Source organism: Mus caroli, chromosome 15 (genome assembly GCF_900094665.2).
Source record: "Mus caroli chromosome 15, CAROLI_EIJ_v1.1, whole genome shotgun sequence".
NCBI classification, from domain to species: Eukaryota; Metazoa; Chordata; class Mammalia; order Rodentia; family Muridae; genus Mus; species Mus caroli.
This window is the reverse complement of record NC_034584.1, coordinates 73,454,073-73,460,072: the sequence shown is the minus strand read 5'-3', so window position 1 is coordinate 73,460,072 and position 6,000 is coordinate 73,454,073. Positions and strand designations below refer to the sequence as shown.

General features: G+C 50.4%; 1 protein-coding gene across 1 annotated transcript in view; it reads left to right on the top strand.

Moving 5' to 3' along the window:
• Nucleotides 1-2,477: 2,477 nt before the first annotated feature.
• The window catches only part of LOC110310208 (casein kinase I), a 37,889-nt gene continuing 34,366 nt past the window's right edge, over nucleotides 2,478-6,000 (top strand). Inside the window, exon 1 of the mRNA XM_029470021.1 lies at nucleotides 2,478-2,494. The gene's annotated coding sequence lies outside the window, so the exon portion shown is untranslated. The remainder of the gene's footprint in view (nucleotides 2,495-6,000) is intronic.

Here is a 6,000-nt window from a genome sequence, read left to right as displayed (position 1 = left end):
GGGGTGGGGGGGNGGGGGGGTATTTATTTATTTATTTTGTTTGTTTGTTTGGTTGGTTTGGTTTGGTTTTTTTCGAGATGGGGTTTCTCTGTGTAGCCGTAGCTGTCCTGGAACTCACTCTGTAGACCAGGCTGGCCTCAAACTCAGAAATCCGCCTGCCTCTGCCTCCCGAGTGCTGGGATTAAAGGCGTGTGCCACCACTGCCTGGCCTATTTATTTATTTTTAATGTAAAAATTATTCAGATGAGTTTGTTGTAGTTGTTTGGGTCCTTTGCCTGTATGTGTGCATGCACGCCGCTGAGTCCATGGAAGTCGGAAAAGGGTGTCAGATCGCCTGGGTCTGGAGTTGTAGATGGTTTTGAGTCATGTCAGTGCTGAGAATTGAACCTGAGGCTCTGCACGGGGAGCCAGTACTATTAACTGCTGAGCCACCTCTCCTGCCCCTAAGGGGCACTTGGTGGTGGTGGTGGTGGTGGTGATGATGGTGGTGATGGTGGTGGTGATGGTGGTGGTGGTGGTGATGGTGGTGGTGGTGATGGTGGTGATGTGGAGGGGTGTGCACATTGAAGAGACACATCAGGGGCACTTGATATGGAGCATGGAATGATGGGATATGTTTGATATTGGGGTTTTAGAGAACCAGTTGTTTATCAAAGATATTCACTAAAGCATGCCTGAAATGTCCCTTTTTCCTTTGGGGTGTCCCCAAACTCAATCCTTCTGCTTCAACCCTTCCAAGTGTTGAGCTTATTACCACACCTAGTGAGAAAGCCCACAAAAGCAATTAAATGAACTGGGACCGAAGTCTTCTTCCAGAGTTTCAGCCCACACCTTCCCCCTCCCTCCCAACCCCCGACTCCCACAGCCTCTAGCAGTCACCCCAGGGTCTTCTGGGTCCTGAGAGGTTTGCCCTGCTACAGGAGGGCAGGCTGGGCTGTCCCCACACGAGGTGCTTCCCCAAATCATGGACCTCCTTTGAGGCTACTGCAGAGGGCCACCACCTCCCAAGGTCTTTAGCCCAACTGAGGCCAGTGGCACTCTTGGCCTGGGGACTTCCTAAGAGTCAGTTTAAGTGGCCTGGTTGGCCTTGGGACAGAGCAGCCCTTCTCTGACCCCTTCTAGTCATGTGACTGGAGAAGGGGCCTCTCAGGCCTTCATTTCCTCCTCCCAACTCAGGGACTGTAGCTCTTCTTCCTGCTGGCCGGTGTATGGGCAGTGAGGGGCTCTGCAGGCTAATGGGGGCTTTTCAGGAAGTGGAAGCTTGTGGAAGATGGCTTGCCTCACAGTCACAAAGCCCTCAGCACAAGCGCAAAGTAAAAGAGCTCTGAACAGTGAAATAAGCCCATTCGAGGTTGAAAAGAAAGGGCCAAACAAGCCTCATCAAGCCTCCACCTACTGAGGACACCTCGGGCATTTTCTTCCCTGTGCACAAATTGTGTTTTGTTTTCAACTGTGACTGTGTCTACATCCTGCTTTTAATTCCCTTAATATTATAACATTTCCTCATATTATCATAAGCTGTTTGTAAACATACTCTTTGATGCATGCATAACAATCCATTGTGCATTTGGCAATTCAGCAATACCCCAGTTTGTTAGACATTTAGATTTGCTCCAGTTTATACACACACACACACACACACACATATACACATACCCACAATTTCTTGTATTGCAGATGACTTTGTTAGGACAGAAGTTGGAAAACTTGGCTGGTTCAAGGCAAACACTTTTTTTTTTTTTTTTGGTTTGTTTTTTGTTTTTGTTTTTTTCGAGACAGGGTTTCTCTGTGTAGCCCTGGCTGTCCTGGAACTCACTCTGTAGAACAGGCTGGCTCGAACTCAGAAATTCGCCTGCCTCTGCTTCCCAAATGCTGGGATTAAAGGCGTGCACCACCACGCCCAGCAACAAACACGGTTTTTTAAAGCTTTGGGATAGCTAGCACCTTTCCAAAGAGAGCTCTCTACCTGAGTCACCTGTGTAGCGATGTGACTGTAGAAACATTCTCAACCAGGCGATCTTTATCCAACCCACAGGGTTCCATAATCCCGTCTCCCCCGGAACCCTTAGCAGGGGAGGCTGGATAGGGGAAAGTTGGGGGGTAGGGAGAGTGTACAAAGAAGAAAACTGCACTGGGAATCAGATTCCTGCTCCCTGTCCCAGCTAGCTTCATCCTAGAGTCTGATGGCTCCACATTAACAGGGGAGTGGGTGGAGGGAGGAGGCAGGGCAGATGGCCAAGAGCCCAGGCACGCAGGGCGTGAGTGTGGACAGAAGTGTCCAGCACCTCACCCAACAAGCATGAGAACCACGAACCCCCAGGGCTGGGAAGCCGGGGCGGGACCGGGAAGTCGGGGGCGGGGCTTGTGTGACGTCACGCCCCGCCTCCTCCGACTCCCTCCTCCAGGGCTCCGGGCTGGCGAGCGAGTTCTCTCCTAGAGTGACAGGTGTGCGCGTCTTCGAGCCGAGCCGTGGAGGCTGACCTCGCTGCATCAGGTAAGCCCTACTGGAGAAGCTCAGAGGCCAGGCTTGGCAGAACCTGGAAGGAGCCGGGTGCTAGTGGCTGGAGGAACTGTGATCCCAACTGTGATCCTCTTCTCTGGTCTCTTAGACACACTTACCTGAACTTTGGAGGTATTTGAGGCTCGGGAAGTTAAGCCGGAAGGAGCTGGTCTGAAATACTTAAACCACAAATACATTGTGACCGGTTTATATGATGCTGTCTTTAGAAGTGTGCACTTGAATGAATATTTGTTGAACCGAGGAAACTAGGGACGACGTCGTCGGTGGTACTGAGACCCAAACTGAACTGTTGTGGGATTTGGGTGTATGTCCTCACAGTCTTTCTGTGCTGGAGGGGGGTGGGGTGGGGGAGGTGTTTAGGCGTCGTTTCCTCATACTGTATTTACAGTTTCTATGTCTTGCTTTTCTCTCAACATTGTATAAGCATCTTCTGCTATTACTCACCCCGGTATCTGTGTGTAATCACTCTTATTAATGGCTGGGTAGTGTTACAAATGAGGGATGGCCAGCGATTGGGCGCCGTTCTGAACCCCAGAGGAAGGAAGTGAGGGGAGATGAAGGTAATATCTGCATTTGGAGAGCAGAGATCAGGAGCCCTAACCTCACCCCCGACCCCTCCCGTCAGTGGAATCTTGGGAAAGACCACCTTGCTCTGAGCAGTGAGACAGAGAGCTACTTTCCCAGGTGTGTAAGTGAGGCTTAAAGGAGTTGAAAGACAGCTGTACATTCGGAGCCTTGGACTGGGAGAAGGTACTGAGGGGGGAGGTCTCCCAGAATGGAGGTCTCTGGTCCTGAACAGAATGACAGGCCCCCGGGGTGGGGGGACAGTGTAGGACCACACTCTGTGATGCAGACACTCTGTGTCCCAGAGGCAGGGCCAGCGAGCACCAGGCATGTAAGAGTCAGCCTCTTGGAATGAGCCTAGGGAAGAGATTCAGAGTGGAAGAAAAGGGGAGGGTGCAGGGGGGCTGTGTGATCAACGCCAGAGCAGACGGCACTGGAAGATAAGATTTGTTCAGGATTCCTGTAGGCAGGGTGGTACAAGTTTGTGACCCCAGCTCCGGGGAAGTAAGGGCCAGAGGATCAGGAATTCAAGGTGATTCTCTGCTACAGCTTGGGCTGTATGAGTTCTTGTCTTTAAAAGGTGTCGGGCAGTGGTGGCGCACACCTTTAATCCCAACACTTGGAAGGCAGAGGCAGGCAGATTTCTGAGTTCAAGGCCAGCCTGGTCTACAAAGTGAGTTCCAGGATAGCCAGGGCTACACAGAGAAACCCTGTCAAAAGGCAGGGGTGAGGTGAGGTGGGGGGCTGGAAGTGGCTAAGTTGGTCAAGTGCTAGCTTAGCTTGTAGGAAGCCCTGGGTCCCTCGCACGGCTCCAGCCTCTAGTGGTGTCTCAACCCTGTAATCCTAGCACTCCAGATGTGACGAAGAACTGGATCAAAAGTTCAAGGTCAACCTCAGCTACCTTTTGAGTTTGAAGCCAGTCTAAGATACATGAGATCTTGTCTTAAAAACAGAGATCCAAGGGTGGGGCTGGAGAGCTGGCTCAGTGGTTAAGAGCACTGGCAGCTCTTCCAGTAAACCCAGAGAACCCAGGTTCAATTTCCAGTACTCACTTGGCAGCTTTGAACTGTCTGTAACTCCAGTTCCAGGGGATCTGACACCCTCGTACAGACATACATGCAGGTCAAACACCAATACACATAAAATAAGAATAAATAAATCATTTAAAAAAATTAAATTCCATATGGGGCAGGGCACGGGTGTGTGTGTGTGTGTGTGTGTGTGTGTGTGTGTATGTGTGTGCGTGTGCGCGCGCACGCACCAGTGAGATGGCCGCAAAGGTAAATAAGTCATTGTCAAGGTTGAACATTCCAGAATCCACTTGGTAGGAGGAGAGAGCTGACTCCTGACCTCCATGCAGCCTGCTGTGTGCAGGCACACACGATCTCAGAGATAGACTGGGATAAGAGTGGGTCAAGGGTGAGTCAAACAGGAGTCTCTACTTCTCTGTGAAATGGGTCTGACAGCTCTCAGAAGCATTCACTACCTGTCAGTGCTTAAGAAGCCAGGCCTCCTTGTAGCCAGTCTTTGTTACATTGTTACCTTTCACAGCCTTCCCATCCCCCCATCCCTTTACCTCCTATCACTAGATAGGAAAGAAAGAAGGAGAGAGGGGAGAGACTTCTGAACCTTATTTCTTCTTGTTTCCTCTTGGAGCATGACTCCTAACAAACTGCACACACACACACACACACTGAACGATCAACAACCACCCACCGTGCCTGTCCAGGCCCTAGCATTTATATACCCTCTAAAAAGTTCCCAGAATTCTGAGTGTCACACAATTGCAGAAACTACCTGCAGCTGGCAAAACCATGCCTCTGCTAGAGCATGGGACAAATCCTAGGCAGCTGCTGTGAGAAATCCGAAGCAGCCCCTTCTCCCACACCTGGGATTAAAGCAGAAGTACGTTCGTTCTTATAATATTTCTGTTTTTAAAAGAAATCCAAACTCCAGGATTTTCACTACACCTCCTACTCTGGGTCAATTTCTAGTCCTGCACCCCACCCTGCCTCTCCCGTTCTGAGCTTCCTAGCAGACTTCAGATGTAAAGTAATAGAGGACTGGGGTGGGGGAGCTGTGGCTTCCTGTGAGCAGCAGTTACATCCCTCTTCCCCTCCCCTGCCCTGCAGCTGCCCTCCCAGACTTCTAGCTTTCCTGTGATCTGCTCCACTGTGCTTCCACAGATGAGGAGCAAAGGCTGAGAGCCCTGGGATAGCACCTAAGTGTGGGAGCCTCCAGTTAGGACTCACAGTCCATCCGGTGTCCCTTTCCACCTGGTCTGATGGCTCGGGCTGGTAGGTAGCCAGGCCCCTTATACCTGGGAATTGAAGAGGAGGCATGTTCTGCTATTGTGAGAGTTAGGACAGTCACCTCTCTATCCACAGACAATAGGTTTCATTTTGTAGCCACAGGGCTTTTATTTATTTATTTATTTATTTATTTATTTATTTATTTATTTATTTTGAGACAGGGTTTCTCTATATACCCCTGGCTGTCCTAGAACTCACTCTGTAGACCATGCTGGCCTCGAACTCAGAAATCTGCCTGCCTCTGCCTCCCAAGTGCTGGGATTAAAGGCGTGCACCACCACCTCCTGGCCATAGCCACATTTTTAACATCTAGAGGGCCCATGAAGTCCAGAACTCAGAATCAAGTCCCTGCCTTGGGTCTGAGACCCATTTACTTCTTTTCCACTGATCTGGTGGAGAACCAGACCTCCCGTTGAGCTTGGACATGCACGTCTGTAACGTCTGAAATGCCCACAGCACTTGGGAGAGGTGGAGGTGGGAGGAGGATATGAGTTTGAGAGTTCCACACTGCCTTTAGCTGTGCTGCCTGAAACAGACAATAACAAACAAGAGCAACAGAGCACCAGTCTCATCTGGTCACCTTCCAGCATCCCTTACAGCAAT